The sequence below is a fragment of the Rhineura floridana genome, chromosome 4 (genome assembly GCF_030035675.1).
Source record: "Rhineura floridana isolate rRhiFlo1 chromosome 4, rRhiFlo1.hap2, whole genome shotgun sequence".
Taxonomy (NCBI): Eukaryota; Metazoa; Chordata; class Lepidosauria; order Squamata; family Rhineuridae; genus Rhineura; species Rhineura floridana.
This window is the reverse complement of record NC_084483.1, coordinates 173,914,436-173,924,381: the sequence shown is the minus strand read 5'-3', so window position 1 is coordinate 173,924,381 and position 9,946 is coordinate 173,914,436. Positions and strand designations below refer to the sequence as shown.

Below are 9,946 nucleotides of genomic sequence, written 5' to 3'. Positions count from 1 at the left end.
CTTCATTTCTTGGAATCTCAACAAACTCCAGTTGTCCTCCTTATGGTGCCTATCCTAAATTCATCTCTGCTGTGTGACTTCATGTAAATTACTGGAGCCAAAGAAAGGATGAATGCAGACTGGCTTACCTGCCAAGGAAGAAGGTGTGGAGTGAAAAGGAATGATCTGCAGTATTGTTTTTTTCCTGGTGGGATTTTGGCTGGTGGTGCTTGCAGAGGTCCACAGACAGATTTCTTGGACAATGATACTATGGAACAGCCTGGATGCTTTGCCAGTCAGAATCCAACCAAGAGTTACAAACATTCTCTGAATGTTTTGAAAGAGCCACACAATAAGGCCTTTGGCAGCTTGATGTTCAGATTGTTGCCTTTTGTAAAGGAAAATAAAACAGATTCCTAAGAGCGCCACTTCCTTTTTTATTGTAGCAATGTAACTTCTGTATTTTCTACTTTCTGATTAATTTGCTTTCATATTAGAAAGGGCAGCACTGCTGAGCTGAGTTATCTATATTTCATAATTTCATTTTACCACCTACATTTCTTACTTCCCTGTTTGTTTCTTGAATATTTAATATCCAGGGGTTGATGGTGGTTTTATTCATTCCTAATTAAATGTTGTGCTTTGGGTGTGTGTGAATCTCTTATGTTGCGCTATGATGTGCTTATGCATTGGAGTTTTGTCCTGATCCATAGCAATCTCTCTCACTAGAAAGAGATGACATTCCAAATGGAGTGAGGTAGGCCCACTTTTATGCTGGAATGAGGTCAGGACCCTGGATAAGTACAAATGCACTAGGCTGCATGCAGGAGCAGGAGGTCTAGTAGACCAACAGTATAAGGGCTGATCTACTGTCTTTCAAACTGAGGATCATGTCAATCACCTGTTAGCTTACTTTCATCTAAAGCAGGAGTGGGGGACCTGTATCCCTCCCGATGCTTGTTGATCTACAGTTCCTATCATCTTGACCATTGACTGTGCTAGCTGGGTCTGTTGGGAGAGGAAATCCAATGACATCTGGAGGGACACAGGTTTGCCACCAGTAATCTACAGATTCAACTATGTGTTCCTTTCAAAGTATTGCAAACAATGTTGGGATTTTGGATTGGTTAGAGAAGTTTTGCCGGAGCTCTATTGCTACATCATAAGAACATAAGAACATAAGAAGAGCCTGCTGGATCAGGCCAGTGGCCCATCTAGTCCAGCATCCTGTTCTCACAGTGGCCAACCAGGTGCCTAGGGGAAGCCCGCAAGCAGGACCCGAGTGCAAGAACACTCTCCCCTCCTGAGGCTTCCGGCAACTGGTTTTCAGAAGCATGCTGCCTCTGACTAGGGTGGCACAGCACAGCCATCACGGCTAGTAGCCATTGATAGCCCTGTCCTCCATGAATTTGTCTAATCTTCTTTTAAAGCCATCCAAGCTGGTGGCCATTACTGCATCTTGTGGGAGCAAATTCCATAGTTTAACTATGCGCTGAGTAAAGAAGTACTTCCTTTTGTCTGTCCTGAATCTTCCAACATTCAGCTTCTTTGAATGTCCACGAGTTCTAGTATTATGAGAGAGGGAGAAGAACTTTTCTCTATCCACTTTCTCAATGCCATGCATAATTTTATACACTTCTATCATGTCTCCTCTGACCCGCCTTTTCTCTAAACTAAAAAGCCCCAAATGCTGCAGCCTTTCCTCGTAAGGGAGTCGCTCCATCCCCTTGATCATTCTGGTTGCCCTCTTCTGAACCTTTTCCAACTCTATAATATCCTTTTTGAGATGAGGCGACCAGAACTGTACACAGTATTCCAAATGCAGCCGCACCATAGATTTATACAACGGCATGATGATATCAGCTGTTTTATTTTCAATACCTTTCCTAATTATCGCTAGCATGGAATTTGCCTTTTTCACAGCTGCCGCACACTGGGTCAACATTTTCATCGTGCTGTCCACTACAACCCCGAGGTCTCTCTCCTGGTCGGTCACCGCCAGTTCAGACCCCATAAGCGTATATGTGAAATTCAGATTTTTTGCTCCAATATGCATAATTTTACACTTGTTTATATTGAATTGCATTTGCCATTTTTCTGCCCATTCACTCAGTTTGGAGAGGTCTTTTTGGAGCTCTTCGCAATCCCTTTTTGTTTTAACAACCCTGAACAATTTAGTGTCATCAGCAAACTTGGCCACTTCACTGCTCACTCCTAATTCTAGGTCATTAATGAACAAGTTGAAAAGTACAGGTCCCAATACCGATCCTTGAGGGACTCCACTTTCTACAGCCCTCCATTGGGAGAACTGTCCGTTTATTCCTACTCTCTGCTTTCTGCTTCTTAACCAATTTCTTATCCACAAGAGGACCTCTCCTTTTATTCCATGACTGCTAAGCTTCCTCAGAAGCCTTTGGTGAGGTACCTTGTCAAACGCTTTTTGAAAGTCTAAGTACACTATGTCCACTGGATCACCTCTATCTATATGCTTGTTGACACTCTCAAAGAATTCTAATAGGTTAGTGAGACAGGACTTTCCCTTGCAGAAGCCATGCTGGCTCTGCTTCAGCAAGGCTTGTTCTTCTATGTGCTTAGTTAATCTAGCTTTAATGATACTTTCTACCAGTTTTCCAGGGACAGAAGTTAAGCTAACTGGCCTGTAATTTCCGGGATCCCCTCTGGATCCCTTTTTGAAGATTGGTGTTACATTTGCCACTTTCCAGTCCTCAGGCACGGAGGAGGACCCAAGGGACAAGTTACATATTTTAGTTAGCAGATCAGCAATTTCACCTTTGAGTTCTTTGAGAACTCTCGGGTGGATGCCATCCGGGCCCGGTGATTTGTCAGTTTTTATATTGTTCATTAAGCTTAGAACTTCCTCTCTCGTTACCACTATTTGTCTCAGTTCCTCAGAATCCCTTCCTGCAAATGTTAGTTCAGGTTCAGGGATCTGCCCTATATCTTCCACTGTGAAGACAGATGCAAAGAATTCATTTAGCTTCTCTGCAATCTCCTTATCGTTCTTTAGTACACCTTTGACTCCCTTATCATCCAAGGGTCCAATTGTCTCCCTAGATGGTCTCCTGCTTTGAATGTATTTATAGAATTTTTTGTTGTTGGTTTTTATGTTCTTAGCAATGTGCTCCTCAAATTCTTTTTTAGCATCCCTTATTGTCTTCTTGCATTTCTTTTGCCAGAGTTTGTGTTCTTTTTTATTTTCTTCATTTGGACAAGACTTCCATTTTTTGAAGGAAGACTTTTTGCCTCTAAGAGCTTCCTTGACTTTGCTCGTTAACCATGCTGGCATCTTCTTGGCCCTGGCGGTACCTTTTCTGATCTGCGGTATGCACTCCAGTTGAGCTTCTAATATAGTGTTTTTAAACAACTTCCAAGCATTTTCGAGTGATGTGACCCTCTGGACTTTGTTTTTCAGCTTTCTTTTTACCAATCCCCTCATTTTTGTGAAGTTTCCTCTTTTGAAGTCAAATGTGACCGTGTTGGATTTTCTTGGCAATTGGCCAGTTACATGTATGTTTAATTTAATAGCACTGTGGTCACTGCTCCCAATCGGTTCAACAACACTTACATCTTGCACCAGGTCCCGGTCCCCACTGAGGATTAAGTCCAGGGTTGCCGTCCCTCTGGTCGGTTCCATGACCAACTGGTCTAGGGAATAGTCATTTAGAATATCTAGAAACTTTGCTTCTTTGTCATGACTGGAACACATATGCAGCCAGTCTATGTCCGGGTAGTTGAAGTCACCCATTACTACCACATTTCCTAGTTTGGATGCTTCCTCAATTTCATATCTCATCTCAAGGTCTCCCTGAGCATTTTGATCAGGGGGATGATAGATCGTTCCCAGTATTAAGTCCCTCCTGGGGCATGGTATCACCACCCACAACGATTCTGTGGAGGAGTCTGCCTCTTTTGGGGTTTCGAGCTTGCTGGATTCAATGCCTTCTTTCACGTATAGAGCGCCTCCGCCACCAATACGTCCTTCCCTGTCCTTCCGATATAGTTTATATCCAGGGATAACCATATCCCACTGGTTTTCTCCATTCCACCAGGTCTCCGTTATGCTCACTATATCAATGCTCTCCTCTAAGACCACTCCAGTTCTCCCATCTTGGTTCGCAGGCTCCTAGCATTAGCGTACAGGCACTTGTAAGCAGTGTCTCTCTTCAAGTGTCTTTGGCACTTGTGGTTAGGCCTGTGGTAATTTTGCCCTTCTGAATTTATATCCTGTGCCCCTGCTCTCACAATGCCTACTTCTAGGCCTACCCCTTTTAAAATTTCATCATTTCTTTGGTTTTTATCCCAGGGGGGAGGTTTATTCCGAACCGGACCTTTCTCAGCTCCTGTCGGGTTTCCCCCCTCAGTCAGTTTAAAAGCTGCTCTGCCACCTTTTTAATTTTAAGTGCCAGCAGTCTGGTTCCATTCTGGTTCAAGTGGAGCCCGTCCCTTTTGTACAGGCCCGGCTTGTCCCAAAATGTTCCCCAGTGCCTAACAAATCCAAACCCTTCCACCCGACACCATCGTCTCATCCACGCATTGAGACTGCGAAGCTGGGCCTGTCTGGCTGGGCCTGTGCGTGGAACCAGTAGCATTTCAGAGAAAGCCACCTTGGAGGTCCTGGCTTTCAGCATCCTACCTAGCAACCTAAATTTTGCTTCCAGGACCTCACGGCTGCATTTCCCCATGTCGTTGGTGCCGACGTGCACCACGACCACTGACTCCTTCCCGGCACTGTCTACCAAACTATCTAAACGACGGGTGATATCCGCAACCTTCGCACCAGGCAGGCAAAACACCTTGCGGTCTACATGCCCATCACACACCCCACTGTGTTCCTAATGATCGAATCACCCACTACAAGGATCCCTCCACCCCCTGGAGATATATCCTCGGCACGAGAGGATAGCTGCTCATCCCCCAAGGAATGGGTCCCTTCTAAGGGATCGTTTCCCTCTTCCTCAGCTGGATGCTCTCCTTCCCCGAGACCATCGTTGTCCATGATAGCAGGAGAGCTATCATCGTTGGAGTGGGACACAGCTATAACGTCCCTGAACGCCTCCTCCACACACCTCTCTGCGTCTCTCAGCTTTTCCAGGTCCGCCACCTTGGCCTCAAGGAAATGAAGTCGTTCCCGGAGAGCCAGGAGCTCATTGCACCGAGAGCATACCCATGACTGCTGTCCAACAGGCAGATAGTCGTACATGCTGCAGGCGGTGCAAAACACTGGAAAGCCCCCACACCCCTGCTGGCTTCTTACCTGCATCGTTTTGTTTAAGGTTTATTACGTCAATGGGTTGGAGACTGCGGTTTAGTTGAGGTCAGGGAACAGACGGGCAGAGTGGGGGGCCCTGGCCTTCTTGCCCTGCTGCCGAACTCGCTCTGCTGCTTAACTCGCCTTGACGCTTTGTCAGCTGGGGCTTCCTCTAGCTCGTGGAGCAGGCTCCCTCGCTAGGGTGCTCTGACTTTATATGTGTGGCTGGTTCCTCCCAGCTACTGCTGCCAGCCAATGATGTGTTACTTGAGGCTGATGGCTATCAGCTGGGGCTTAACTCTTTAGTATTCTCTCAGGCTTCCTTCCTGAGCGAGGGGCGGGGCTGTTTAAGCTTTTGGCTGCTTCTAATCTCAGCAAGGGGCTGCGCCTTCCAGGCAAGTCTTTTGTGTTTGTTGTTTTCCCACCTAGAACAGCAGAGCTCTTCTGAAGAGCTCATTTCCTTTGCAAGGCATTCGGTGTAACATGATTAACTTACACCAGGCAAAGTTTACAGACTGATTAGAATGTACACATAGAGTAAGATGCTCAGTCATGCTTGCTGGCTTCACCCCTCTGTCCCCATTGGCCGGCTCCTCCTCCATGCATGTGTTGGAGGGGGAATCTCTGACATCGGGGCCTGCTCTCTGCATGCAGGTTCCCTGTGTGATTTAGACCCCTGTGCGATCAGGGTTTTGAATCACATGGGGAGCATACACACATATAGCAGCCTCCCTACTTCAGAAGTGCCCCCTCTTAACACATGGAAGGCTGTGACAAGGACATCACAGAAGATTTGGGGCCAGCACTTGTGGCCTTGCTCTCCTCCCTCACATAAGTGAAATCATACATAGGGATGTAGGACGCTGCCTTACACTGAGTCAGACCACTGGTCCACCTAACTCAGTGTTGTCCGTGCTGACTGGCAGCAGCTCCACAGGGTTTCAAACAGGACATTCTCAGCCCTACCTGGAAATGCTGGGGATTGAACCTGGGACTTGCTGTATGCAAAGGAGATGCCCTGCCATTGAATGGGGCTTCATGATCCATGGCTGGTGGCTGTACCTAATATCTGTATGAAGTTCTTTAATTACTATTGCTTTTAGCATATTTTTAAGGGATTGATTGAAATATCTAAACACTTGATCCCAAGCTGGCAGGTGTGGAGTCTGTGATTCCCCCCCACAGAGGTTAAGACAAAGGAGGTGGAGGCGGAAGGCAATCGGATGAGCTCTATAGTAGAGTTGGAAAAGGCTATATCACATGGATGCATGGAGGAACCATATTGCTGGCAGGGCTAAATTTGTTGCAGTCTACAGCTGTCTGCGTCCTCCTGCCAAAGCTTGTGCTTTTACAATGGCATGTTCCTGTTTGTTTCTTTCTTTCCCCTCTTACTGTGCAAAGCCCACACAAACAGGGAAAACTGGCAATCTGGGGCGTAGGGGTTGTGAAGAGTCTCGGTGATTATTCACAAAGCATTCAGTCAAGCGAAATGTGTAAATAACACTCCAAAATAGACCCCCTCCCCTGTTCCCTGTCATTTCCTTCGGATTGGCAATCTTGAATGTTTCAAATTTCAGCGACAGTGGCCTTAAACAGTGTTGCAGGTCTTTTTATAAGGTGAAGGAATCAAATATCAGGTCTGTTTTTACGAGGGTATTTGAGCAAAGGCTGGTGAGTTTAAAAATTCAGCAAGTTGTGGGCCATGTTGCCTTCTCCACATGGGAGGCTGTTCTATATGGGGACTCTCGCACTTAGCTGTAATGTCCTATGTAGTTTGCCATGGGGGTCTTCTTGGGAAAATTCCACATCAGCAGGGCTGAGACACTGAATAGTATGACAGTGATAATATGCAAACTTCAAAATTCTGAATAACAAGAGCATCATCATCATCATCATTATCATTATCATTATCATTATTATTATTATTATTATTATTATTAATTTATATCCCGGCCTTCTTCCCAGCAGGAGCCCAATAATACAAAGCTGTATGTTAGAGAAGCACCATTTACAAGTAATTCTAAACTTAAGGTACCTTAAATGGAAAAACTAGGGATAGACGAATCTGTCAATTTTGGTTTCTCTCAGTTTCTCATTTTTCCAGTCTCAGCTTCAGTTCCCACAATTCTGCATCAGTTTGTGTGGTTTTTAAAAAAATGTTCAGCAGCATTTTAGACCAAAGTTCTCCTACTATGCACATTTTTGTATGCAATTTTGCCTGATATACACAAGTTCTTTTGCAAACACTTTCCCCTAAATAATGTATTCAGATATTATTTTCACTAATATATCCATTTTTATGCATACTTCCCAATATGAGCCTGAGGGCAGGGACTGTCTTAAAGCTCCCCACCCCCCAGAACCCCCCCCTGCTCTGACAGCCTCTTTGGCTAAAGGACGGGGTAAACAAATTGCAAACAAACCATATATACACTTTTGTGCACGTAATTTGGTTGAAGAACTGCATCACAAAATTAGAAGTGCAGATTTCAAAGGATAGCTGTGTTTTAGTTTGCATATTGTTTGGGAAAGTGTGAATTAGGTAGGTTTGCACTAAAATCCTAACCAAACCAAATCTTTTCTCCATCCTTATGGTGAACCCCTTCTAACAGGCTGTTTAGATTTTACAGAAGGAGTGAGTCTTACCAATTAGCACTCTGTTCTGTGCTTCTAAGCAAATAACAAACAAATACGGGAACTATTTCTTTGCAAACTTTCTATCAGATCATTTATTAGAAATGTAATTATAATGAGTCAGACCACAGGCCCAGCTAGCTCAGTATTGTGAACACTGACTGGCAGTAGTGTCCCAGGGTTTCTGATGGGAGTCTTTTCCCAGCCTAACTTGGAGATTGAATCTGGGACACTTGCATGCAAAGCAGATACTCTACCAATGAGCTACAGCCTTCCCTCCTTTATTATACTTGATTTTACAGTAGTTGTTGTTCGTATGAATAATTTCCCACCCTTCCGTCTTTAATTGGTTAATTTAGGGAAAGTTCTGTACTGCCATTCATAATGGTAATTTCAGGGTGATTTACAATGTAAAATTAAAGCAAAGCAATAGTAGAATATACAATAAATGAATTAAGGGAGGAGTCCTAACCCTGACCAAGATTGGCTGAAGGACTGTTGGAAGTGGCATAAGTGCTTATCTGCTGGTAGAGAGGGAGGCCCGCCAGTATGGAAAGCACTTATGCTCCCAGAGAACCCGCCCCTTCATAGTATATCTGTGGAAAGATGTGTGGGGGTGTAGATATCCCATGAGGTAAAAGGTAAAGGTGTCCCCGCACTTGTAGTGCGAGTCGTTTCCGACTCTTAGGGTGACGTCTTGCAACGGTTACTAGGCAGACCGTATATATGGGGTGGGATTGCCAGTTTCTTCCCCGGCCTTTCTTTACCCCCCAACGTATGCCGGGTACTCATTTTACCGACCGTGGATGGATGGAAGGCTGAGTGGACCTCGACCCCTTTTACCGGAGATTCGACTTCCTCCTTCTGTTGGAATCGAACTCCGGCCATGAGCAGAGCTTTGGCTGCATTACCGCTGCTTACCACTCTGCACCACGGAGGAGGAGAGGCCAAAATGAGGCATTCCAAGGGTGGCCAAGGATTCACAAGGATATCCAGATCCCTCATCCCCCTCCGTACACTAACTCTGGAACTGACAGTTAATAGTCTCTCATTGACCAAAATGGGAGGGAAATAAAATCTCCCCTCCTCAAAGGGAAAAAAAGCCACCTCCCCACCACCCCGTCAGTTGGCATGGCTTTAGATGGTGGCAGTTGCTCTACCACAGAATAACCCCCCAACTGTTCTGTTAAAGTAATAAACAAGCAATATAAGAAAAGCCCCACCCCACAGGTAGCTAACAAAATCAGTAAAACATTTCCCCAAAATATTCTATAATTTGTATGCCCAGGGAAGGGCTCGGGTAGAGCATCCGCTTGGCACGCAGAAGGTCCTAGGTTCAATCCCTGGCATCTCCAGGTAGGGCAGGGAATATTCCCTGTCTGAAACTCTGGGCAGCAACTTCCAGTCAGTGTAGACAATTCTGAGCTATATGGACCAACGGTCTGACTCAGTACAAGGCAGCTTTCTATGTTCCCATGTTCACTGGATGTGTGTGTGTGTGTGTGTGTGCAGACATAGGCACACATACACAAACACCATATCTTGATTAAAATTAGGTTGAGACACAGCCCAACTGAGGAATGTGTTTTCCGGGGAGGCTCACTTGATACCTATCTTGATGTCATTTCAGCACCATTAAAGCCTTTTAAAGAATGTCCTCAGGCATTTTAGTTCTTTGTCTATTGCTTTACTGTGGCTTTTCCTGATACTGCTCTATTGCCTATGGCCATACTACCCTGAACACACCAGATCTCGGAAGCTAAGCAGGGCCAGGCCTGGTTAGTACTTGGATGGAAGACTGCCTAGGAATACTGGGTGTCGTAGGCTTAGAGGAAGGCAATGGTAAACCACCTCTGAATACCTCTTACCATGAAAACCCTGTGAATATATCCAAAATAGGATTCATAGGGTCGCCATAAGTCATAACTGACTTGAAGGCAAATAACAACATACTGCTCTATTATACTGTGAGATGATTTTTTTAGAGTATTATTGCCCCACTTTCTAATTTTAAAAGCACTCATGGGAGCTCTCAAAACAAAAAAAATAGCATAACACCTTCGT

The 9,946-nt window shown here is 45.1% G+C and overlaps 1 pseudogene; it reads left to right on the top strand.

Moving 5' to 3' along the window:
• The first annotated feature begins 9,600 nt into the window (after positions 1–9,600).
• LOC133384671 (5S ribosomal RNA) lies at positions 9,601–9,709 on the top strand (annotated as a pseudogene).
• Positions 9,710–9,946: the final 237 nt, after the last annotated feature.